The sequence below is a fragment of the Scyliorhinus torazame genome, chromosome 7 (assembly GCF_047496885.1).
Source record: "Scyliorhinus torazame isolate Kashiwa2021f chromosome 7, sScyTor2.1, whole genome shotgun sequence".
In the NCBI taxonomy this organism is placed as follows: Eukaryota; Metazoa; Chordata; class Chondrichthyes; order Carcharhiniformes; family Scyliorhinidae; genus Scyliorhinus; species Scyliorhinus torazame.
In genome coordinates this window covers 164,547,830-164,575,048 of record NC_092713.1, presented here as the reverse complement: position 1 = coordinate 164,575,048, position 27,219 = coordinate 164,547,830, and the positions used below count along the sequence as shown (strand labels likewise).

The 27,219-nt window shown below is 48.5% G+C and overlaps 1 long non-coding RNA gene across 1 annotated transcript in view; it reads right to left on the bottom strand.

Annotated features, from left to right (window-relative positions):
* Positions 1-3,469: 3,469 nt before the first annotated feature.
* The window catches only part of LOC140426671 (uncharacterized), a 35,374-nt gene continuing 11,624 nt past the window's right edge, over positions 3,470-27,219 (bottom strand). The window contains exon 2 of the long non-coding RNA XR_011948259.1: positions 3,470-4,212. This is a non-coding gene — a long non-coding RNA (uncharacterized lncRNA). The remainder of the gene's footprint in view (positions 4,213-27,219) is intronic.

Here is a 27,219-nt window from a genome sequence, read left to right as displayed (position 1 = left end):
CCATGCTAAATTGTCCCTTCGTGTCCAGGGATATGCAGGTGAGGTGGATTGGCCATGCTAAATTGTCCCTTCGTGTCCAGGGACATGCAGGTGAGGTGGATTAGCCATGCTAAATTGTCCCTTCGTGTCCAGGGATATGCAGGTTAGGTGGATTGGCCATGCAAAATTGTCCCTTCGTGTCCAGGGATATGCAGGTTAGGTGGATTGGCAATGCTAAATAGTCATTTTGTGTCGAGGGAAATGCAGGTTATGTGGATTGGCAGTGCTAAATTGTCCCTTCGTGTCCAGTGATCTGCAGGTTAGGTGGATCGGCCATGCTAAATTGTACCTTCGCGTCCATGGATATGCAGGTTAGGTGGATTGGCCGTGCTAAATTCTTTTGCGTCCAAAGATGTGCAGGTTAGGTGGGTTGGCTATGCTAAATTATTTGTTTGTGTCCAGGGATATGCAGGTTAGGTGGATTTGCCATGCTAAATTGTCCCTTAATGTCCATAGATGTGCAGGTTAGGTAGATTGGCTATGCTAAATTATTCTTTTGTGTCCGGGGATGTGCATGTTAGGTGGATTTGCCATGCGAAATTGTCCGTTAGTGTCCAACCATGTGCAGGTTAGGTGGATTGGCAATGCTAAGTTTCCCCTTTGTGTCCAAAGATGTGCAGGTTAGGTGGAATGGCCATGCTAAATTGCCCCTTTGTGTCCAAAGATGTGCAGGTTAGGTGGATTGGCCATGCTAAATTGCCCCTTCGTGTCCAAAGATGTGCAGGTTTGGTGGGTTGGCTATCCTAAATTATTCGTTTGTGTCCAGGAATGTGCATGTTAGGTGGATTGGCCACGCTAAATTATTCTTTTGTGTCCGGGGATGTGCATGTTAGGTGGATTTGCCATGCTAAATTGTCCGTTAGTGCCAAAGATGTGCAGGTTAGGTGGATTTGCCATGCTAAATTGTCCGTTAGTGCCAAAGATGTGCAGGTTAGGTGGATTGGCCATGCTAAATTGCCCCTCATGTCCAAAGATGTGCAGGTTAGGTGGATTGGCCATGCTAAATTATTCTTTTGCGTCCAAAGATGTGCAGGTTAGGTGGGTTGGCTATGCTAAATTATTTGTTTGTGTCCAGGGATATGCAGGTTAGGTGGATTTGCCATGCTAAATTGTCCCTTAATGTCCATAGATGTGCAGGTTAGGTAGATTGGCTATGCTAAATTATTCTTTTGTGTCCGGGGATGTGCATGTTAGGTGGATTTGCCATGCGAAATTGTCCGTTAGTGTCCAACCATGTGCAGGTTAGGTGGATTGGCAATGCTAAGTTTCCCCTTTGTGTCCAAAGATGTGCAGGTTAGGTGGAATGGCCATGCTAAATTGCCCCTTTGTGTCCAAAGATGTGCAGGTTAGGTGGATTGGCCATGCTAAATTGCCCCTTCGTGTCCAAAGATGTGCAGGTTTGGTGGGTTGGCTTTCCTAAATTATTCGTTTGTGTCCAGGAATGTGCATGTTAGGTGGATTGGCCACGCTAAATTATTCTTTTGTGTCCGGGGATGTGCATGTTAGGTGGATTTGCCATGCTAAATTGTCCGTTAGTGCCAAAGATGTGCAGGTTAGGTGGATTTGCCATGCTAAATTGTCCGTTAGTGCCAAAGATGTGCAGGTTAGGTGGATTGGCCATGCTAAATTGCCCCTTCATGTCCAAAGATGTGCAGGTTAGGTGGATTGGCCATGCTAAATTATTCTTTTGCGTCCAAAGATGTGCAGGTAAGGTGGGTTGGCTATTGCTAAATCATTCTTTTGGGTCCAGGGATATGCAGGTCAGGTGGATTTGCCATGCTAAAGTGTCCCTTAATGTCCAAAGATGTGCAGGTTAAGTTGATTTGCTCTGCTAAATTATTCTTTTATGTCCAGGGATGTGCATGTTAGGTGGATTGGCCATGCTACATTATTCTTTTGTGTCCGGGGATGTGCATGTTACGTGGATTTGCCATGCTAAATTGTCCGTTAGTGTACAAAGATGTGCAGATTAGGTGGATTGGCCATGCTAAATTGTCCCATAGTTTCCAAAGATGTGCAGATTAGTTGGATTCGTCATGCTAAATTGCCCCTTCGTATCCAAAGATGTGCAGGTTTGGTGGATTGGCTATGCTAAATTATTCTTTTGTGTCCAGGGATATGCAGGTGAGGTGGATTGGCCATGCTAAATTGACCCTTAATGTCCAAAGATGTGCAAGTTAGGTGGATTGGCCATGCTAAATTGTCCCTTCGTGTCCAAAGATGTGCAGGGTAGGTGGATTGGCTCTGCTAAATTGTCATTTTTTGTCCAGCGATATGCAAGTTAGGTAGATTAGCCATGCTAAATTACTCTTTTTGTGTCCAGGGATGCGCAGGTTAGGTGGGTTGGCTATGCTAAATTATTCTTTTGTGTCCAGGGATGTGCAGGTGAGGTGGATTGGCCGTGCTAAATTGTCATTTTGTGTCCAGGGAAATGCAGGTTCGGTGGATTGGCCGTGCTTAATTGTCATTTTGTGTCCAGGGATATGCCGGTTAGGTGGTTTGGCCATGCTAAATTGTCATTTTGTGTCCAGGGAAATGCAGGCTTGGTGGATTGGCCATGCTTAATTGTCTTTTTGTGTCCAGGGATATGCCGGTTAGGTGGTTTGGCCATGCTAAATTATTCCTTGATGTCCAAAGATGTGCAGGTTAGGTGGATTGGCCATGCTAAATTATTCTTTTGTGTCCAGGAATGTGCAGGTTCGGTGGGTTGGCTCTGCTAAATTGTCATTTTGTGTCCAGGGATATGCAGGTTCGATTACGGGGTTAGGACGGAGTGGCTGGGGTAGTGTACCTGTGTCGGGTGCTCTTTTAAAACATTTGTTCATGGGATGTGGGCGTGCTGGCTGTGTCAACATTTATTTTCCATCCTGAGGGCATTCAAATCCCAGCCCTGAGGGCATTTCATGGACAAACACATTGCTGTGGCTCTGGAGTCACATGTAGGCCAGACCAGATAAGGATAACAGATTTCCTCCCCTAAAGGACATTTGTGGGTTTTTACGACAATCGAGAATGGTTTCATGATCGTCATTAGACTTCAAATTCCAGATTTCTTTAATTCAATTTAAATTCCACCTTCTGCCCTGACAGTATTTGAACCCACATCCTCAGGGCATTACCCTCAGTTTCTGGATTACTCGTTGATTGACAACACACTGCGCCACTGCCTCCTGAAGAATAGGTGCAGACTCGATGGGCTGAACGGCCTCCTTCTGCACTGTAGCGATCCTATGAGTCGATGAAATTCTATGATTTCCTCAGACCCTTTTACACCGGGAATAGTTACCAGCTTATCTCGTTCAGTTTGTCTGGAGGGACTCACCGTACAATAAAGTGTTTCCGTGAGGAGAGGTGAGAATCCCTTTCAGAGTCTCACTGAGGTTCGAAGCCGCACTCTGGATGTGACAGGAATGAGCAACTCTGAGAAGTGTTGTGTGAAAGTAACAATTTTATTGAATAAGGATAGTAATATGACAATTATCACTGATAATATATCTAAAATGATATAAAAGAAAGATAATGGGCAGGATTCTCCGTTACGCTCGCCGGTCAATGTGGTCCCATTGTGGGCAGCCCCACGCCGTCGGGAAATCTCTCGTGTGGGTGCGCTGCCGGCGCAATGGGGAATCCTGACAGCGGAGAATCCAGTCCCATGTGTATGAAAAGAACTTTATTTATTGAAAGGAGAAGCAATTTGTATATATCTGAGGAAATTGGTGCCCACGTTACTGTCCCCTCGGTACACACATCACCAAGTCACTGAGTCACCCCAATGGGTGGGCACTCTGGTCAGTCACTCCGTTTCTGACCCTTCCTCCTGTTGTCCGTGGATGACTATTCCACCCGGCTGCAGCACTGAGTCTCTGAAGCAATGTCTCTTCAAACTGGATTTCTGGCTCCATTCCAGTCTCGTGAAGCCTGCCACACAATCTTTCCCCAAACAAATCTCAGCTCTTCTCAGTTCCTCTCACAGGGACCTCAAGGTGAAGCAGACTTTGTAATGTTCAGCTTGTTTACGCAGCTCTTGATGGTGTTTTCCCATCTGTCATCAATCAGGTGTTATGTCCATCAATGAAACTTCATCTTCTGATGCTTCAGGTGACCACGGCAGATAAGATTACTCAGCGACTTGCTCTGTAGTCCAAGGTCACAGAATGCCAGAGGACAGGAATTCTAATCAACAAAAAACAACTTATTTTAATATTCTAGTTTGAGAAAGTGGAAAAACAAATGATTCGTCTAAACAACAACTGTGCAGTCAATACTTAGAGAAAACAAAGGCTGCAATTTAACAGCCACAATGCGGCCGGTACAAATCCGTACATACCGGTTAAATCACGGGAGAGGCCGAAAGCGGGATCCACGTCTAACCGGCTCGCTCCTATTGGCGGGTTCCAGATCCCGCCTCGACGTGGCAAGACACCAGTTGAGACCTATTAAGGGCAATCTCCATCTTATTAATGAGATGGAAGCCCAATCTAACGGCCTCCCAGGAACTAACCAGCTCCCCAGCAAGCGCTCAAGCTGGTACCGTTTAGCACTCCTATTTAAAAATGGGATCCTAGTGCAATGACCGCTGAAAGGATCGGAGGAGGTGAGTGGCCATTTTAATTGGCATGCAGTCCAGCGGCCCCAGTGCTCGGGGGTGGGGGTGCTCACGGGGGTGATGGTCCTGGTCGGGAGCTGGGAGCCATCGGTGGTGGGTCGACCTTGGATTGGGTGGCTGAGGGGCTCAGCACCCATGGTTCCTAAAGGCCATCCCCCAAATTGTGTATACCCCTAACAGGGGCAACTACAGCTTCTGCCGGTTTGTCCTAAACACTCCAGGACAGAGCCCCGTTCTTGGTTAGATGCTGAAGGACACTTTAACTGCCTTTGGTTGTGAGCAGCCTCTGGCTGCACAGCTGAAGGCTATTGTTAATAAAGGATTGGTCCCAGATGCAGGTTGTGTTTGTTGCTTGCTCCTGCTCGTGACATATAGATGCCTGGAGGCAGCTGTAACTGAGAGTTTGTTTGCTGCTTACTGCTGCCTTTTCTGCTTGCCTGCTGCCTCTTCCCCTTGGGCTTACTTGCTGCTTTCTGGATGAGGGAAGGAAGAAAGAAGTTTGCTGCCTTTCGATCTTTATTACCTGGAGTGCAGCAAGGGGAGGATTTTGTTGGTCCTACTACCGGGTTCAGGATGCAGGGGGATTTGCTTGAGCAATCTGTGGATGTTTTTTAAAGGCCTGTTTTGTGAGTTGACTTTGTATTCTGTTCTGGACCTGTGGACCACCTGTTAATGCCCCTCTTTGTGAGGCCTGGTCCACAGACAGGGTGGTGATGGAAGATCAGATGGCGACACTGCAGGAGAGGAGGGACGGCTCGACTGCGCAGACCTCAGATTGCGCTGGGACACTTTCATGGATGACCGGGGATTTTTTTATGTTCAGTAGCCATCTGCTGTTCCCTTTATGGGAGCCGTGCAGGTCGCTGGTGTTCCTTGTTTTCCATTTGCACTGTGTTTGGTGTATTTTTGTTTTGGGGCAGAGGAGGGTTAGAACATAGAACATACAGTGCAGAAGGAGGCCATTCGGCCCATCGAGTCTGCACCGACACACTTAAGCCCTCACTTCCAACCTATCCCTGTAACCCAATAACCCCTCCTAATCTTTTTTGGTCACTAAGGGGAATTTGTCATGGCCAATCCATCTAACCTGCACGTCTTTGGACTGTGGGAGGAAACCGGAGCACCTGGAGGAAACCCACGCAGACACGGGGAGAACGTGCAGACTCCGCACAGACAGTGACCCAGCGGGGAATCTAACTTAGGACCTTGGCGCTGTGAAGCCACAGTGCTATCCACTTGTGCTACCGTGCTGCCCCTAATTTGGATGATGGATACCATGTACCCATATTTATCTTTTTGCCAGTTGCAGTCCCTCCTGCATCTGTGGCCTGGGAGTCGCTGGAGGATGCTGCCAGTGCTGGAGAGGGGGAGGTGATTTTCTCTCTCGCGCCCTCCTCCGCCATGCTCCAGGTCGGTGAAACTTTCCGGTAGTTGGCTTACCAAGCGACTTCTCACTGATACAGATCCACTGTAGGGGCTGTGGAGGGATACATAGGTACATAGAAGATAGGAGCAGGAGGAGGTCTTTTGGCCCTCGATCCTGCTCCACCATTTATCACGATCATGTCTGATCATCCAACTCGATAGCCTAATCCTGCTTTTTCCCCATAGTCTTTGATTCCATTCGCCCCAAGTGCTATATCCAGCCGCATCTTGAATATATTCAATGTTTTAGTATCAACTACTTCCTGTGGTAATGAATTCCACAGGCTCACCACTCTTTGTGTGAAGAAATGTCTCCTCATCTCTGTCTGAAATGGTTTACCCGGAATCCTCAGGCTGTGACCCCTGGTTCTGGACACACCCACCATTGGTAACATCTTCCCTGCATCTTCCCTGTCATGTCCTGTTAAAATTTAGTAAGTCTCGATGAGAATCCCCCTCATTCTTCTGAACTCCAGCGAGAACAATCCCAACCTAGTCAATCTCTCCTCATATGACAGTCCCGCCATCCCTGGAATCAGTCTGGTAAACCTTCGCTGCACTCCCTCGAGAGCAAGAACATCCTCCCGCAGAGAAGGAGACCACAACTGCACACAACACTCCAGGTGTGGCCTCACCAAGGCCCTGTACAATTGCAGCAACTCATCCCTTCTTCTATACTCAAAACCTCGCGCAATAAAGGCCAACATCTTTACCGCCTGCTGCACCTGCATGCTTACCTTCAGCGAATGGTGCACAAGGTCACTCAGGTCCAATTTACAACCGTTCAAGTAGTAATTTGCCTTCCTTTTTTGTTTCTCAAGTGAATCACCTCACACTTATCCACATTATACTGCATCTGCCGTTGATTTGGCCATTCGCCCAACCTGTCCAGATTATTCTGTAAGATATCTGCATCCTCATCACAGTTCACCCTCTCACCCAACTTGGTACCATCTGCAAACTCTGAGATGTAACATTTTGTTCCCTCATCCAAATCATTAATATATATTGTGAATAGCTGGTGTCCCAGCACCGATCCCTGTGGCACCCCACTAGTTACTGCCTGCCAATTTGAAAAGGACCCGTTAATACTTACTCTTTGTTTTCTCTCTGCCAACCAGTTTTCTATCCACCTCAATACACTTCCCCCAATTCCATGCACTTTAATTTTGCACAATAATCTCTTATGCGGGACTTTGTCAAACACCTTCTGAAAGTCCAAATATACCACATCGACTGACTCCCCCTTGTCAACTGTACTGGTTACATCTTCAAAGAATTCCAACAGATTTGTCAAGAATGATTTCCCCTTCATAAATCCATGCTGACTCTGACTGACCCTGCCACTGCTTTCTAAATGTTCCGCTATAAAGTCCTTGATAATGAATTCAAGCATTTTCCCCATTTCCGATGTTAGGCTTACTGGTCTATAATTCCCTGTTTTCTTTCTACCTCCCTTTTTGAATATTGGAGTGACATTAGCTACCCTCCAATCTGCAGGGACAGTTCCAGAGTCTATAGAATCCCGGAAGATGACCACCAATGCATCCACTATTTCCAGAGCTCTGGGATGCAGATTCTCAGGCCCTGGGGATTTATCCGCTTTAAATCCCATCAATTTTCCCAGCACCATTTCTCTACTAATGTTGATCTCCCCCAGTTCTTCTCTCTCACTAAATCTTTCATTCTCCAACATTTCCGGTGTCTAATTTGTCTCCTCTTTTGTGAAGACAGAACCAAAGTATGTAAAGTGTCATGGACCTGTGTACACAGACTGGAATTATGAAGTGTGATGTACCTGTGTACACTGACTGGATTGTGAAGTGTGATGTACCCGTGTACACAGACTGGATTGTGAAGTGTGATGTACATGTGTACACAGACTGGATTGTGAAGTGTGATGTACCTGTGTACACAGACTGGATTGTGAAGTGTGATGTACCTGTGTACACTGATTATATTGTGAAGTGTGATGTGCCTGTGTACACAGACTGGAATTATGAAGTGTGATGTACCTGTGTACACTGACTGGATTGTGAAGTGTGATGTACCCGTGTACACAGACTGGATTGTGAAGTGTGATGTACATGTGTACACAGACTGGATTGTGAAGTGTGATGTACCTGTGTATACAGACTGGATTGTGAAGTGTGATGTACCAGTGTACACAGACTGGATTGTGAAGTGTGATGTACCTGTGTGCACAGACTGGATTGTGAGTCTGATGCACCTGTGCATACAGACTGGATTGTGAAGTGTGATGTACCCGTGTACACAGACTGGATTGTGAAGTGTGATGTACCTGCGCACACAGACTGGATTGTGAAGTGTGATGTACCTGCGTACACAGACTGGATTGTGAAGTGTGATGTACCTGCGTACACAGACTGGATTGTGAAGTGTAATTTACCTGTGCATACTGATTATATTGTGAAGTGTGATGTACCTGTGTATACAGACTGGATTGTGAAGTGTGATGTACCTGTGTGCACAGACTGGATTGTGAGTCTGATGCACCTGTGTATACAGACTGGATTGTGAAGTGTGATGTACCTGTGTATACAGACTGGATTGTGAAGTGTGATGTACCTGTGTACACAGACTAGATTGTGAATTGTGATGTACCTATGTTCACAGACTGGATTGTGAAGTGTGATGTACCTGTGTACACAGACTGGATTGTGAAGTGTGATGTACCGGTGTACACTGATTATATTGTGAAGTGTGATGTACCTGTGTGTACAGACTGGATTGTGAAGTGTGATGTACCTGTGTGCACAGACTGGATTGTGAGTCTGATGCACCTGTGTATACAAAGAACAAAGAACAAAGAAAATTACAGCACAGGAACAGGCCCTTCGGCCCTCCCAGCCTGCGCCGATCCAGATCCTTTATCTAAACCTGTCTTCTATTTTCCTAGGATCTACTTCCCTCTGTTCCCCGCCAGTTCATACATCTGTCTAGATGCATCTTAAAATGATGCTATCATGCCCGCCTCTACCACCTGTGCTGGCAAAGCGTTCCAGGCACCCACCACACTCTGCGCAAAAAACTTTCCACGCACATCTCCCTTAAACTTTCCCCCTCTTACCTTAAAATCGTGACCCCTTGTAATTGACATCCCCACTCTTGGAAAAAGCTTGTTGCTATCCACCCTGTCCATACCTCTCATAATTTTGTAGACCTCAATCAGGTCCCCCCTCAACCTCTGTCTTTCCAACGAAAACAATCCTAATCTACTCAACCTTTCTTCATAGCTAGCACACTCCATACCAGGCAACATCCTGGTGAACCTCCTCAGCACCCTCTCTAAAGCATCCACATCCTTCTGGTAATGTGGGGACCAGAACTGCACGCAGTATTCCAAATGTGGCTTAACCAAAGTCCTATACAACTGTAACATGACCTGCCGACTCTTGTACTCAATACCCCGTCCGATGAAGGCAAGCATGCTGTGTGCCTTCTTGACCACTCTATCGACCTGCGTTGCCACCTTCAGGGTACAATGGACCTGAACTCCCAGATCTCTCTGTACATCAATTTTCCACAGGTCTCTTCCATTGACCGTATAGTCCGCTCTTGAATTAGATCTTCCAAAATGCATCACCTCACATTTGCCTGGATTGAACTCCATCTGCCATTTCTCTGCCCAACTCTCCAATCTATCTATATTTTGCTGTATTCTGACAGTCCTCCTCGCTATCTGCAACTCCACCAATCTTAGTATCATCTGCAAACTTGCTAATCAGACCACCTATACCTTCGTCCAGATCATTTATGTATATCACAAACAACAGTGGTCTGAGCACAGATCTCTGTGAAACACCACTAGTCAACTTTCTCCATTTTGAGACACTCCCTTCCACCACTACTCTCGGTCTCCTGTTGCCCAGCCAGTTCTTTATCCATCTAGCTAGTACACCCTGAACCCCATACGACTTCACTTTTTCCATCAACCTGCCATGGGAAACTTTATCAAACACCTTACTGAAGTCCATGTATATGACATCCACAGCCCTTCCCTCATCAATTAACTTTGTCACTTCCTCAAAAGAATTCTATTAGGTTTGTAAGACATGACCTTCCCTGCACAAAACCATGCTGCCTATCACTGATAAGTCTATTTTCTTCCAAATGTGAATAGATCCTATCCCTCAGTATCTTCTCCAATAGTTTGCCTACCACTGACGTCAAGCTCACAGGTCTATAATTCCCTGGATTATCCCTGCTATTCTTCTTAAACAAAGGGACAACATTAGCAATTCTCCAGTCCTCCAGGACCTCACCCGTGCTCAAGGATGCTGCAAAGGTATCTGTTAAGGCCCCAGCTATTTCGTCCCTCGCTTCCCTCAGTAACCTGGGATAGATCCCATCCGGACCTGGGGACCTGTCCACCTGAATGCCTTTTAGAATACCCAAAACGTCCCCCTTCCTTATGCCGACTTGACCTAGAGTATTTAAATATCCATCACGAGCCTCAACATCCGTCATGTCCCTCTCCTTGGTGAATACTGATGCAAAGTACTCATTAAGAATCTCACCCATTTCCTCTGACTCCACGCATAAATTCCCTCTTTTGTCTTTGAGTGGGCCAATCCTTTCTCTAGTTACTCTCTTGCTCCTTATATACGAATAAAAGGCTTTGGGATTTTCCTTAACCAAAGATATTTCATGATCCTTTTTAGCCCTGCTTTCCCAATTTCCTTTTTGATGTTACCCCTTGTCTTTCGAGTCTCTGGGTAACTCGGGCAGCTCCACATCGCGGACTTGCTGCATTTTTGTAATGAATAAACCAACCACACATTTTGAAAAATAAATGTACAGCGGGCTGCAACTTTACAGCGAACAGCTCCGTAAAAAGGCGCAAATAAATATTTAACCGCCTTTGTACTTCAGGGGCGTCATTCTCCGACCCCCCGCCGGGTCGGAGAATGGCCGTTGGCCGCCGTGAATCCCGCCCCCGCCGAAGTCTCCGAAGGGAGAAAAGTCGGCAGGGCGTTAATGGCGCCGCTGCCGCGGAGAATGTCACGGGTCTGCGCAAGGCAGCCGATTTTCGGCCTGCCGACATTCTCCCTTCCGGATGGGCCGAAGTCCCGTCGACGTGATGACCGTTCACGTCGACGTCAATCAAACCTCCTTTTCATCGGCGTGACCCGGTGCTCCAGGCTCACGCCGACCAGCGAGGAGGTGAGTGACGGCCTGGGGGGTTGGCTCTGGGCAGGAAATGGCGTGGCCGCAGACTGATTGCCTGAGGAGAGGTGTGTCTCGGCTTGTGTGTGTGTGTGTGCGGCGGGGGGGTGGTGGTTAGAGTAGGCTGGGCTCCGGGGAAGTGCCGGGAGGGGGTCCGTGCCGGGGTGGAGGTTGGGTCCGTGCCGGGGTGGAGGTTGGTGAGGGGGTCCGTGCCGGGGTGGAGGTTGGGGGGGGGGGGTCCGTGCCGGGGTGGAGGTTGGGGGGGGGGTCCGTGCCGGGGTGGAGGTTGGGGGGGGGTCCGTGCCGGGGTGGAGGTTGGGGGGGGGGGGGTCCGTGCCGGGGTGGAGGTTGGGGGTTGGGATCCGTGCCGGGGTGGAGGTTGGGGGGGGGGGGTCCGTGCCGGGGTGGAGGTTGGGGAGGGGGTCCGTGCCGGGGTGGAGGTTGGGGGGGGGGGGGGGTCCGTGCCGGGGTGGAGGTTGGGGGCTGGGGGGGGGTCCGTGCCGGGGTGGAGGTTGGGGGGGGGGGTCCGTGCCGGGGTGGAGGGGGTCCGTGCCGGGGTGGAGGTTGGGGAGGGGGTCCGTGCCGGGGTGGAGGTTGGGGAGGGGGTCCGTGCTGGGGTGAAGGTTGGGGGGGGGGGGGGGGTCCGTGCCGGGGTGGAGGTTGGGGAGGGGGTCCGTGCCAGGGTGGAGGTTGGGGGGGGGGGGGGGGGGGGTCCGTGCCGGGGTGGAGGTTGGGGAGGGGGTCCGTGCCGGGGTGGGTGATGGGAGGGCAAATGAGTTGGTCCACCTGGCCAGGCGCCAGCCTCCAACAGTTGGACCCATGCGGTCCATGCCACCTGGCTGGGGGGAGGAGGGGATATTGGCAATGATGACATGTCGTCGTTCCCCTCCCCCCCACCAGGCCGTCATGTTTTCAGACCATCCAGCGATGTTGGCCGCCGTGGTGGCAGCCGCTCATGTCTATGTTGCCCTGGATGAGGAGGAGTAGCGTGCCAGAGAGGTGGCGCAGGCTGCCGCAGAGGGGCAGGCGGCAGCCGCCCAGGCTGGAGGGACACCTGACCGACAGGACGAGGAGGGGGAGGAGGACGTCGCGGCCCCACGGCAACGGAGGCACCCGAGGGCGCCCCGTGTGTACCGGCCCCGGGAGTCATACCAGGACCTCACGGACCGGGAATGCAGGAGGAGACTCCGGATGAGCCGGGAAACCGTGGCACACATCTGCCACCTGCTGGCACACCTGTCACCGCGTGGCACTGGCGGGGGACACCCTCTCCCCGTGTCCGTCAAGGTTACGGTGGCCCTGAACTTTTATGCAACGGGGTCATTCCAGGCACCGAGTGGGGACCTGTCCGGCATATCGCAGACATCGGTGCATCCGGGCAGTGACAGATGCCCTTTATGCCATGGCGCACCGCTACATCCGCTTCCCCGTGGACCGGGCCAGCCAAGATGCCCGGGCCATGGGCTTCTCTGCCGTTGCCGGGTTCCCCATGGTCCAGGGCGCGATCAATGGGATGCACGTCGCCGTGCGGCCACCTGCAGAGAACAGGGCCGTGTTCACTAATAGGAAGGGGACCTATTCAATGAACGTACAGGTGGTCTGCGACCACCGCATGATGATCCTGCACGTCTGCGCCCATCACCCAGGCAGTGTACACGACTCATTCGTGCTGTCGCGGTCATCCATCCCCGGCATGTACGAGGGACGCCATCCCCGGCTGAGGGGCTGGTTGCTGGGCGACAGGGGCTACCCATTGCGATCGTGGCTGATGACGCCTATACGGAGGCCACGCAATGAGGCGGAGAACCGCTACAATGATGCCCATGTAGCGACAAGGGGAGTGATCGAGAGGTGCTTTGGCGTGCTGAAGATGCGTTTCAGGTGCCTGGACCTCTCTGGGGGCGCCCTCCAGTATCGGTCAGATAGGGTCGGCCGCATCATTGTGGTGTGCTGCGTCCTGCACAACATAGCCCAGCAGAGGGGCGATGTGCCGCAGGCAGAGGAGGGCGGAGTGGAGGAGCAGCAGGAAGAGGCCCAGTCCTCCCCAGATGAGGGGGATGGGGGCAATGGTCAGGGCAGACGGGGTAGACACAGGCGGGTGGCTGTCCACCGTTACCGGCTGGCCCAGCGGGCACGGGACAGACTGATAGACGCCCGCTTCACTGACTAGATGGGCGTGGGAATCGGGTAGTATGGCCACAGACCGCACACCATGACAACAGCTGACCACCCACACCCCCCACCCACCCAGCACCCTCACCCCCCTCCCCAACCCCACACACCCCACCCGCATGCACACCACCCCCCCACCCCCAATTGCCGATCCACCGGCGGCACAACGGGCCGGGCTCACCCAGTTGCGGGTGGACGCGTGTCTATCGCAGGCCATGGAGAATGATGACAACCCGCCTCCGATGAGCTCCTGGCTCTACATCGTTGGACTATGTCTGACCCATGGCCACAGTACCACCATCCACCCGGACCATCCCTGCATGCGGCTGTGACACTGCAGCACACGGTCCCGTCCTCTGCCCGGGGGATGTTGATGGCGGCCCAGGGGGAAGGGGGCAGACTCACCTGTGGCTGAGGTAAGACCACCCCTCACACACACACTTGCGCTCAACGTACATGACACCCCCGCACACTTTGGACAGAGCACGAAGGCAGCTTCGGGAGGTGTAACATTGACTTTAATAACCAAAGGAGTTCATGCACGTGCCCTAGCCCCTAAAACTCATCTGTGCCCTGCACCCGTGCCAACTTACTCAGTGTCTAATTGTTTGGCCTTACGGGCCCTTTGACTACGTCTACGTGGTTCCCCAGACGGTACAGCAGAACTGGAGGTGGACTCCTGTGATTCCTGCCCTCTGACACTGGATCCCTTTGGCGGCCGTTTCCTGGGGCGTCCTGGCCTAGATGGGCCAGGCTGCGGCCCGGGCGACTGGGATGGCGAGCTGCCAGCCTGTCCTGCCCGTTGCCCACCCGATGCACCTGGGACGGAAGGGGATGGGGAGTCCGAGGTGTCGCGGTGTACCGGGACCTCCCCTACAGAGGGAGCCGGGACGGACCACACCACCTCCTCCTCCCTCGGGGTGCCCGATGGCCCCCAGGCCTCTACATGGGTGGGGGATGCGAACGGACTGGCCATCCGACACGCCCCTGACATCTGGCGCTGCCAGCAGACTGGATTGTGAAGTGTGATGTACCCGTGTACACAGACTGGATTGTGAATTGTGATGTACCTGTGTACACAGACTGGATTGTGAAGTGTGATGTACCTGTGTACACTGATTATATTGTGAAGTGTGATGTACCTGTGTGTACAGACTGGATTGTGAAGTGTGATGTACCCGTGTACACAGACTGGATTGTGAATTGTGATGTACCTGCGTACACAGACTGGATTGTGAAGTGTGATGTACCTGTGTACACAGACTGGATTGTGAAGTGTGATGTACCGGTGTACACTGATTATATTGTGAAGTGTGATGTACCTGTGTGTACAGACTGGATTGTGAGTCTGATGTACCTGTGTGCACAGACTGGATTGTGAGTCTGATGCACCTGTGTATACAGACTGGATTGTGAAGTGTGATGTACCCGTGTACACAGACTGGATTGTGAATTGTGATGTACCTGTGTACACAGACTGGATTGTGAAGTGTGATGTACCTGTGTACACAGACTGGATTGTGAAGTGTGATGTATCGGTGTACACTGATTATATTGTGAAGTGTGATGTACCTGTGTACACAGACTGGATTGTGAAGTGTGATGTACCTGTGTGCACAGACTGGATTGTGAAGAGTGATGGACCTGTGTACACTGATTACATTGTGAAGTGTGATGGAACTGAGTACACAGATGCTATTCTGAAGTGTGATGACCCTGGTTAAACAGTCGGGTGGTGAGGTGTGATGTGCCTGTGTACACAATCTGGGTTGTGAATTCTGATGTACCTGTGTACACAGACAGACTTGTGTTGTGTGATGTGCCTGTGTACATAGATTGGAATGTGAAGTGTGATGACCCTGTGTACACTGATTGATCTGTGATGTGAGATGTTCCTGTATAAACAATGTGATGTACCTCTACACAAACTGGATGGTGGGGCTTGTAATGTTCTCTGTTCTGGCCATAGTACAGATTCATACAATACATTTTGTTTTTTTGACGAATAAGGCAATTTATTAACAAGATCAACATATGGAACAATAACTGACGAACAATAATACAAACAGTAACTGACACTTGAATTCTCCTGGAGTTACTGGATTGTGAATTGTAAACACAAAGTTCAATGTGAAGTATGGTGTACCTGTGTACACACACTGGATTGTGAAGTGTGATGTACCTGCGTACACACACTGGATTGTGAAGTGTGATGTACCTGTGTACACACACTGGATTGTGATGTGTGATGTACCTGCGTACACAGACTGGATTGTGAAATGTGATGTACCTGCGTACACACACTGGATTGTGAAGTGTGATGTACCTGTGTACACAGACTGGATTGTGAGTTTGATGCACCTGTGTACACACACTGGATTGTGAAGTGTGATGCACCTGTGTACACAGACTGGATTGTGAAGCGTGATGTACCAGTGTACACAGACAGGATTGTGAAGTGTGATGTACCTGTGTACACAGTCTGGATTGTGAAGTGTGATGTACCTGTGTACACAGACTGGATTGTGAAGCGTGATGTACCAGTGTACACAGACTGGATTGTGAAGTGTGATGTACCTGTGTACACACAATGGATTGTGAAGTGTGGTGTACCTGTGTACACAGATTGGATTGTGAAGTGTGATGTACCTGCGTACACACACTGGATTGTGAAGTGTGATGTACTTGTGTACAAAGACTGGATTGTGAAGTGTGATGTACCTGTGTACACAGACTGGATTGTGAAGTGTGATGTACCTGTGTACACAGACTGGATTGTGAAGTGTGATGTACCTGTGTACACAGACTGGATTGTGAAGTGTGATGTACCTGTGTACACAGACTGGATTGTGAAGCGTGATGTACCAGTGTACACAGACTGGATTGTGAAGTGTGATGTACCTGTGTACACACAATGGATTGTGAAGTGTGGAGTACCTGTGTACACAGACTGGATTGTGAAGTGTGATGTACCTGCGTACACACACTGGATTGTGAAGTGTGATGTACTTGTGTACAAAGACTGGATTGTGAAGTGTGATGTACCTGTGTACACAGACTGGATTGTGAAGTGCGATGTACCTGCGTACACACACTGGATTGTGAAGTGTGATGTACCTGTGTACACAGACTTGATTGTGAAGCGTATTGTACCAGTGTACACAGACTGGATTGTGAAGTGTGATGTACCTGCGTACAGACACTGGATTGTGAAGTGTGATGTACTTGTGTACAAAGACTGGATTGTGAAGTGTGATGTACCTGTGTATACAGACTGAATTATGAAGTGTAATGTACCTGTGTACACAGGCAGGATTGTGAAATGTGATGTACCTGTGTACACAGACTGGATAGTGAAGAGTGATGTACCCGTGTACACAGACTGGATTGTGAAGTGTGATGTACCTGTGTACATTGACTGGATTGTGAAGTGTGATGTACCCGTGTACACAGACTGGATTGTGAAGTGTGATGTACCTGCGTACACAGACTGCATTGTGAAGTGTGATGTACCTGTGTACATAGACTGGATTGTGAAGTGTGATGTACCCGTGTACACAGACTGGATTGTGAAGTGTGATGTACATGTGCACACAGACTGGATTGTGAAGTGTGATGCACCTGTGTACACAGACTGGATTGTAAAGTGTGATGTACCTGTGTACACAGACCAGATTGTGAAGTGGGATGTATCTGTGTACACAGATTGGATTGTGAAGTGTGATGTACCTATGTTCACACACTGGATTGTTAAGTGTGGTGTACCTGTGTACACAGATTGAATTGTGAAGTGCGATCTACCTGTGTGCACAGACAGGATTGCGAAGTGTGATGTACATGTGTTCATACACTGGATTGTGAAGTGTGATGTCCTTGTGTACAAAGACTGGATTGTGAAGTGTGTTGTACCTGTGTACACAGACTGGATTGTGAAGTGTGATGTACCTGTGTACACAGACTGGATTGTGAAGTGTGATGTACCTGTGCACACAGACTGGATTGTGAAGTGCGATGTACCTGTGTATACAGACTGGATTGTGAAGTGTGATGTACCTGTGTACACAGACTGGATTGTGAAGTGTGATGTACTTGTGTACAAAGATTGGATTGTGGAGTGTGATGTACCTGTGTACACAGACTGGATTGTGAAGTGTGATGTACTTCTGTACAAAGACTGGATTGTGAAGTGTGATGTACTTGTGTACAAAGACTGGATTGTGAAGTGTGATGTACCTGTGTACACTGACTGGGTTGTGAAGTGTGATGTACCTGTGTACACAGACTGGATTGTGAAGTGTGATGTACTTGTGTACAAAGACTGGATTGTGAAGTGTGATGTACCTGTACACACAGACTGGATTATGAATTGTGATGTACCTGTGTACACTGACTGGGTTGTGAAGTGTGATGTACCTGTGTACACAAACTGGATTGTGAAGTGTGATGCACCTGTGTGCACAGATTATATTGTGAAGTGTGATGTACCTGCGTACACAGACTGGATTGTAAAGTGTGATGTACTTGTGTACAAAGACTGGATTGTGAAGTGTGATGTACCTGTGTACACAGACTGGATTGTGAAGTTTGATGCACCTGAGCACACAGACTGGATTGTGAAGTGTGATGTACCTGTGTACACAGACTGGACTGTGGAGTATGATGTACTTGTGTGCACAGGCTGGATTGTGAAGTGTGATGTACTTGTGTACACAGACTGGATTGTGAAGTGTGATGTACCTGTGTACATTGACTGGATTGTGAAGTGTGATGTACCCGTGTACACAGACTGGATTGTGAAGTGTGATGTACTTGTGTACAAAGATTGGATTGTGGAGTGTGATGTACCTGTGTACACAGACTGGATTGTGAAGTGTGATGTACTTCTGTACAAAGACTGGATTGTGAAGTGTGATGTACTTGTGTACAAAGACTGGATTGTGAAGTGTGATGTACCTGTGTACACAGACTGGATTGTGAAGTGTGATGTACCTGTGTACACAGACTGGATTGTGAAGTGTGATGTACCTGTGTACACTGACTGGGTTGTGAAGTGTGATGTACCTGTGTACACAGACTGGATTGTGAAGTGTGATGTACTTGTGTACAAAGACTGGATTGTGAAGTGTGATGTACCTGTACACACAGGCTGGATTATGAATTGTGATGTACCTGTGTACACTGACTGGGTTGTGAAGTGTGATGTACCTGTGTACACAAACTGGATTGTGAAGTGTGATGCACCTGTGTGCACAGATTATATTGTGAAGTGTGATGTACCTGCGTACACAGACTGGATTGTAAAGTGTGATGTACTTGTGTACAAAGACTGGATTGTGAAGTGTGATGTACCTGTGTACACAGACTGGATTGTGAAGTGTGATGCACCTGAGCACACAGACTGGATTGTGAAGTGTGATGTACCTGTGTACACAGACTGGATTGTGGAGTATGATGTACTTGTGGACACAGACTGGATTGTGAAGTGTGATGTACCTGTGTACATTGACTGGATTGTGAAGTGTGATGTACCCGTGTACACAGACTGGATTGTGAAGTGTGATGTACCTGCGTACACAGGCTGCATTGTGAAGTGTGATGTACCTGTGTACATAGACTGGATTGTGAACTGTGATGTACCCGTGTACACAGACTGGATTGTGAAGTGTGATGTACCTGCGTACACAGACTGGATTGTGAAGTGTGATGTACCTGCGTACACAGACTGGATTGTGAAGTGTGATGTACCCGTGTACATAGACTGGATTGCGAAGTGTGATGTACCTGTGTACACACACTGGATTGTGAAGTGTGATGTACCTGTGTACACAGACTGGATTGTGGAATATGATGTACATGTGCACACAGACTGGATTGTGAAGTTTGATGTACCTGTGTACACAGACTGGATTGTGAAGTGTGATGTACCTGTGTACACAGACTGGATTGTGAAGTGTGATGTACATGTGCACACAGACTGGATTGTGAAGTGTGATGCACCTGTGTACACAGACTGGATTGTAAAGTGTGATGTACCTGTGTACACAGACCAGATTGTGAAGTGGGATGTATCTGTGTACACAGATTGGATTGTGAAGTGTGATGTACCTGTGTTCACACACTGGATTGTTAAGTGTGGTGTACCTGTGTACACAGATTGGATTGTGAAGTGTGATCTACCTGTGTGCACAGACAGGATTGCGAAGTGTGATGTACATGTGTTCATACACTGGATTGTGAAGTGTGATGTACTTGTGTACAAAGACTGGATTGTGAAGTGTGTTGTACCTGTGTACACAGACTGGATTGTGAAGTGTGATGTACCTGTGTACACAGACTGGATTTTGAAGTGTGATGTACCTGTGTACACAGATTGGATTATGAAGTGTGATGTACCTGTGTACACGGACTGGATTATGAATTGTGATGTACCTGTGTACACTGACTGGGTTGTGAAGTGTGATGTACCTGTGTACACAAACTGGATTGTGAAGTGTGATGCACCTGTGTGCACAGATTATATTGTGAAGTGTGATGTACCTGCGTACACAGACTGGATTGTGAAGTGTGATGTACTTGTGTACAAAGACTGGATTGTGAAGTGTGATGTACCTGTGTACACAGACTGGATTGTGAAGTGTGATGTACCTGTGTACACAGACTGGATTGTGAAGTGTGATGTACCTGTGTACACAGACTGGATTGTGAAGTGTGATGTACCTGTGTACACAGACTGGATTGTGAAGCGTGATGTACCAGTGTACACAGACTGGATTGTGAAGTGTGATGTACCTGTGTACACACAATGGATTGTGAAGTGTGGAGTACCTGTGTACACAGACTGGATTGTGAAGTGTGATGTACCTGCGTACACACACTGGATTGTGAAGTGTGATGTACTTGTGTACAAAGACTGGATTGTGAAGTGTGATGTACCTGTGTACACAGACTGGATTGTGAAGTGCGATGTACCTGCGTACACACACTGGATTGTGAAGTGTGATGTACCTGTGTACACAGACTTGATTGTGAAGCGTATTGTACCAGTGTACACAGACTGGATTGTGAAGTGTGATGTACCTGCGTACAGACACTGGATTGTGAAGTGTGATGTACTTGTGTACAAAGACTGGATTGTGAAGTGTGATGTACCTGTGTATACAGACTGAATTATGAAGTGTAATGTACCTGTGTACACAGGCAGGATTGTGAAATGTGATGTACCTGTGTACACAGACTGGATAGTGAAGAGTGATGTACCCGTGTACACAGACTGGATTGTGAAGTGTGATGTACCTGTGTACATTGACTGGATTGTGAAGTGTGATGTACCCGTGTACACAGACTGGATTGTGAAGTGTGATGTACCTGCGTACACAGACTGCATTGTGAAGTGTGATGTACCTGTGTACATAGACTGGATTGTGAAGTGTGATGTACCCGTGTACACAGACTGGATTGTGAAGTGTGATGTACATGTGCACACAGACTGGATTGTGAAGTGTGATGCACCTGTGTACACAGACTGGATTGTAAAGTGTGATGTACCTGTGTACACAGACCAGATTGTGAAGTGGGATGTATCTGTGTACACAGATTGGATTGTGAAGTGTGATGTACCTATGTTCACACACTGGATTGTTAAGTGTGGTGTACCTGTGTACACAGATTGAATTGTGAAGTGCGATCTACCTGTGTGCACAGACAGGATTGCGAAGTGTGATGTACATGTGTTCATACACTGGATTGTGAAGTGTGATGTCCTTGTGTACAAAGACTGGATTGTGAAGTGTGTTGTACCTGTGTACACAGACTGGATTGTGAAGTGTGATGTACCTGTGTACACAGACTGGATTGTGAAGTGTGATGTACCTGTGCACACAGACTGGATTGTGAAGTGCGATGTACCTGTGTATACAGACTGGATTGTGAAGTATGATGTACCTGTGTACACAGACTGGATTGTGAAGTGTGATGTACTTGTGTACAAAGATTGGATTGTGGAGTGTGATGTACCTGTGTACACAGACTGGATTGTGAAGTGTGATGTACTTCTGTACAAAGACTGGATTGTGAAGTGTGATGTACTTGTGTACAAAGACTGGATTGTGAAGTGTGATGTACCTGTGTACACTGACTGGGTTGTGAAGTGTGATGTACCTGTGTACACAGACTGGATTGTGAAGTGTGATGTACTTGTGTACAAAGACTGGATTGTGAAGTGTGATGTACCTGTACACACAGACTGGATTATGAATTGTGATGTACCTGTGTACACTGACTGGGTTGTGAAGTGTGATGTACCTGTGTACACAAACTGGATTGTGAAGTGTGATGCACCTGTGTGCACAGATTATATTGTGAAGTGTGATGTACCTGCGTACACAGACTGGATTGTAAAGTGTGATGTACTTGTGTACAAAGACTGGATTGTGAAGTGTGATGTACCTGTGTACACAGACTGGATTGTGAAGTTTGATGCACCTGAGCACACAGACTGGATTGTGAAGTGTGATGTACCTGTGTACACAGACTGGATTGTGGAGTATGATGTACTTGTGTACACAGGCTGGATTGTGAAGTGTGATGTACTTGTGTACACAGACTGGATTGTGAAGTGTGATGTACCTGTGTACATTGACTGGATTGTGAAGTGTGATGTACCCGTGTACACAGACTGGATTGTGAAGTGTGATGTACTTGTGTACAAAGATTGGATTGTGGAGTGTGATGTACCTGTGTACACAGACTGGATTGTGAAGTGTGATGTACTTCTGTACAAAGACTGGATTGTGAAGTGTGATGTACTTGTGTACAAAGACTGGATTGTGAAGTGTGATGTACCTGTGTACACAGACTGGATTGTGAAGTGTGATGTACCTGTGTACACAGACTGGATTGTGAAGTGTGATGTACCTGTGTACACTGACTGGGTTGTGAAGTGTGATGTACCTGTGTACACAGACTGGATTGTGAAGTGTGATGTACTTGTGTACAAAGACTGGATTGTGAAGTGTGATGTACCTGTACACACAGGCTGGATTATGAATTGTGATGTACCTGTGTACACTGACTGGGTTGTGAAGTGTGATGTACCTGTGTACACAAACTGGATTGTGAAGTGTGATGCACCTGTGTGCACAGATTATATTGTGAAGTGTGATGTACCTGCGTACACAGACTGGATTGTAAAGTGTGATGTACTTGTGTACAAAGACTGGATTGTGAAGTGTGATGTACCTGTGTACACAGACTGGATTGTGAAGTGTGATGCACCTGAGCACACAGACTGGATTGTGAAGTGTGATGTACCTGTGTACACAGACTGGATTGTGGAGTATGATGTACTTGTGGACACAGACTGGATTGTGAAGTGTGATGTACCTGTGTACATTGACTGGATTGTGAAGTGTGATGTACCCGTGTACACAGACTGGATTGTGAAGTGTGATGTACCTGCGTACACAGGCTGCATTGTGAAGTGTGATGTACCTGTGTACATAGACTGGATTGTGAACTGTGATGTACCCGTGTACACAGACTGGATTGTGAAGTGTGATGTACCTGCGTACACAGACTGGATTGTGAAGTGTGATGTACCTGCGTACACAGACTGGATTGTGAAGTGTGATGTACCCGTGTACATAGACTGGATTGCGAAGTGTGATGTACCTGTGTACACACACTGGATTGTGAAGTGTGATGTACCTGTGTACACAGACTGGATTGTGGAATATGATGTACATGTGCACACAGACTGGATTGTGAAGTTTGATGTACCTGTGTACACAGACTGGATTGTGAAGTGTGATGTACCTGTGTACACAGACTGGATTGTGAAGTGTGATGTACATGTGCACACAGACTGGATTGTGAAGTGTGATGCACCTGTGTACACAGACTGGATTGTAAAGTGTGATGTACCTGTGTACACAGACCAGATTGTGAAGTGGGATGTATCTGTGTACACAGATTGGATTGTGAAGTGTGATGTACCTGTGTTCACACACTGGATTGTTAAGTGTGGTGTACCTGTGTACACAGATTGGATTGTGAAGTGTGATCTACCTGTGTGCACAGACAGGATTGCGAAGTGTGATGTACATGTGTTCATACACTGGATTGTGAAGTGTGATGTACTTGTGTACAAAGACTGGATTGTGAAGTGTGTTGTACCTGTGTACACAGACTGGATTGTGAAGTGTGATGTACCTGTGTACACAGACTGGATTTTGAAGTGTGATGTACCTGTGTACACAGATTGGATTATGAAGTGTGATGTACCTGTGTACACGGACTGGATTATGAATTGTGATGTACCTGTGTACACTGACTGGGTTGTGAAGTGTGATGTACCTGTGTACACAAACTGGATTGTGAAGTGTGATGCACCTGTGTGCACAGATTATATTGTGAAGTGTGATGTACCTGCGTACACAGACTGGATTGTAAAGTGTGATGTACTTGTGTACAAAGACTGGATTGTGAGTCTGATGTACCTGTGTACACAGGCTGGATTGTGAAGTGTGATGTACTTGTGTACAAAGACTGGATTGTGAAGTGTGATGTACCTGTGTACACGGACTGGATTGTGAAGGGTGATGTACCTGTGGACACAGACTGGATTGTGAAGTGTGATATGCCTGTGTACACAGACTGGATTGTGAAGTGTGACGTGCCTGTGTACACAGGCAGGATTGTGAAGTGTGATGTGCCTGTGTACACGGACTGGATTATAAAGGGTAATGTACCTGTGTACACAGACTGGACATTCAGAGGGAGGGATGGAGCTCAGGGAGGTGTGTATATGAGAGGAAGGTCGGACACTCAGAGGGAGGGATGGAGCTCAGGGAGGTGTGTATCTGAGAGGAAGGTCAGACACTCAGAGAGAGGGATGGAGCTCAGGGAGGTGTGTATCTGAGAGGAAGGTCGGACAGTCAGAGGGAGGGATCGAGCTCAGGGAGGTGTGTATCTGCGAGGAAGGTCGGACACTCAGAGGGAGGGATGGAGCTCAGGGAGGTGTGTATCTGAGAGGAAGGTCGGACACTCAGAGGGAGGGATCGAGCTCAGGGAGGTGTGTATCTGCGAGGAAGGTCGGACACTCAGAGGGAGGGATGGACCTCAGGGAGGTGTGCATCTCAGCGATAATCCGGAAATGATTGAATGTCCTGAGCCGTCTGGAGAGAGTGTCAGTGACCAGCTTGATACAACTGTGGACAGCTGATTGAGGCACTCAACACTGATTCCCCCACTGACCCCTGCGCCGATCCGGAGGCTAAATTGTTGAGGGTGACTGTGCCCATTAGAGCCAATGGCATTGGCTGTCCAGCCAGACACTTGGAGATAATCTGCCCAATCATCCGGCCTGTGGTGGTCACAGTGTCCGTGGAGAGGCTGAGGGAGCCTCCTTCAGCTCGGGACCTCTGACATGTTGAGGTAGCTGGATCACTGCCTGCGGACTCTGGCAGCAGGACAGTTGCATCTTCTGCAGACTGTGGTGGTATGTATTAGGGGTAATACGGTACACCACGTGTCGACAGGCTATTGGTGGAGGGATGCCAGGTCCTGATAGGATCTGCCACCTACTGGACTCCACCCAGAAATGCCGGTATAAGAACCCAGTTTTTCCCTCCATTTCCCTCAGCGGTTGCATTCTGTAGCCACGCTGCTGGGGATAAAGTTCTACTTAATAAAGCCTTCAATTGACATTACCTCAACCTGCCTCGCGTCATATTGACGGTGCTACACAGACCCTTCAGCCCTCCATCCCTGCTGGTCCTGCGACGGCACCTCTCCTCCCACAGGACGCTCCTTGGGATGCTGCCAGTAGACACCTGACCCCCTCTCCCTTCTGCCCCTCTCACCCTCTTCAGAGGAGGTCTCACCAGCAGAGAATACAATCCCCATTTGCAGAGATGCAGACGGCAGTGTCTCCTGCACTGAAGGCTGAACTCATCAGAAATCCTCCCAGAGAGTTAATGAAACAAAAGTGTCCTCAATAAAAAGCTCCCAAAGCAAAGAGTCCAACAGAAACCTCAGCAATAATCCAGCAGCAAACTCTCACCTAAACTGCTCACTATTCAAACAGCCAATGCTCCCGTCTCCTGTTACCCTGCCCTGGAATGAGAAATCCAGCAAAACGGAATGTCCGTGTTGCCCGTGAGATGCCCCCCAAATCACACAGGCAGTGTAAGATTCTAGACCAGGCATTGTCAAACACGGGGGCGTGACCCGCGGGTGGGTCGCGGGCAGGTGTCGGGAGGGTCGCTGAGCCGTCCGTCGCGGCGCTCCCGATCGCGCAAATGTGCGCGCAACAGCTGGTTGTCAATAACGCCGGCTGCAAGCGGCCTTCAAAATGGCCGCGAACATGTAAAAAGAATGCAGCCGCACTGCACACGCGTGCCGTATCATCGGAGCTCATGCGCAAAACTCTGCGCATTCGCGCCGATGATCGGGCAAGCATGCGCAGTGCGGCTGCTTTTTTTTAAACGGTCGCAGCTTTTTGTTTTACAAGTTCGTGGGGGGGTTTTATTCATTTTATTTATTCATTTAATTTTTATTTTTTTCATTTATTTTATTCGTTTTTTTTTATTAAGTTCGGGGGGATTTATTTGATAAAATTTTACAGGAAAAAAATGGAAAACTTTGGACAGATGGAGACTCGAAACATTCCGACACCGGAAGGCTTCACCTTCACCCAACAGGTTCCATTAGAGGAGCGTGTACGAGGGCCAAAGGTACCCAAAACCATTTCCTCCAATTTTGTCAGCAGCAAACAAGGTAAGAGAAAATGTTGGGTCGCGGAGGTCGGCCGGCGTGGGTCGCGATGGTCGCGCGGGGTGGGTCACGAAGGCTGGCCGGTTAAGAACAAAGAAAAGAAAATTACAGCACAGGAACAGGCCCTTCGGCCCTCCCAGCCTGCGCCGATCCAGATCCTTTATCTAAACCTGTCGCCTATTTTCCAAGGATCTACTTCCCTCTGTTCCCCGCCCATTCATAGATCTGTCTAGATGCATCTTAAATGATGCTATCGTGCCCGCCTCTACCACCTCCGCTGGCAAAGCGTTCCAGGCACCCACCACCCTCTGCGTAAAAAACTTTCCACGCACGTCTCCCTTAAATTTTCCCCCTCTCACCTTGAAATCATGACCCCTTGTAATTGACACCCCCACTCTTGGAAAAAGCTTGTTGCTATCCACCCTGTCCATACCTCTCATAATTTTGTAGACCTCAATCAGGTCCCCCCTCAACCTCCGTCTTTCCAACGAAAACAATCCTAATCTACTCAACCTTTCGTCATAGCTAGCACCCTCCATACCAGGCAACATCCTGGTGAACCTCCTCTGCACCCTCTCTAAAGCATCCACATCCTTCTGGTACTGTGGCGACCAGAACTGCACGCAGTATTTTAAATAAACAATGGTTGGTGAAAATGTGTCCCTGGAAAAAAAGTTTGAAGAACTCTGTTCTCGAGAATTGGCCAGTTTCATTGTCTGTACTCTGCCCAAGTCTTTCACTCGTCTCCTCCCTGTTTGTGAAACCTCTCCTGTGTAATCAGCACATTCCAATTCTCGGGGGAAGTGGCTGATCTTTGTGATGTGGAGGATTTGGGTGGGTTCAGATCGGGGTCAAAGATGAGGCCAATGTTGTAAAGAGTCTGGTTGGGCAGCAGACAGTTGCTCAGGGAGAGGGTTGGAGTTTGTATCGGGAGCTGGAGTCGATGGCTTTGATCTTCCCAATGTGTTTCCCAGTGAGCCTGGCTCCTCAGTCCTGACTGCTCTTAGCTGCTG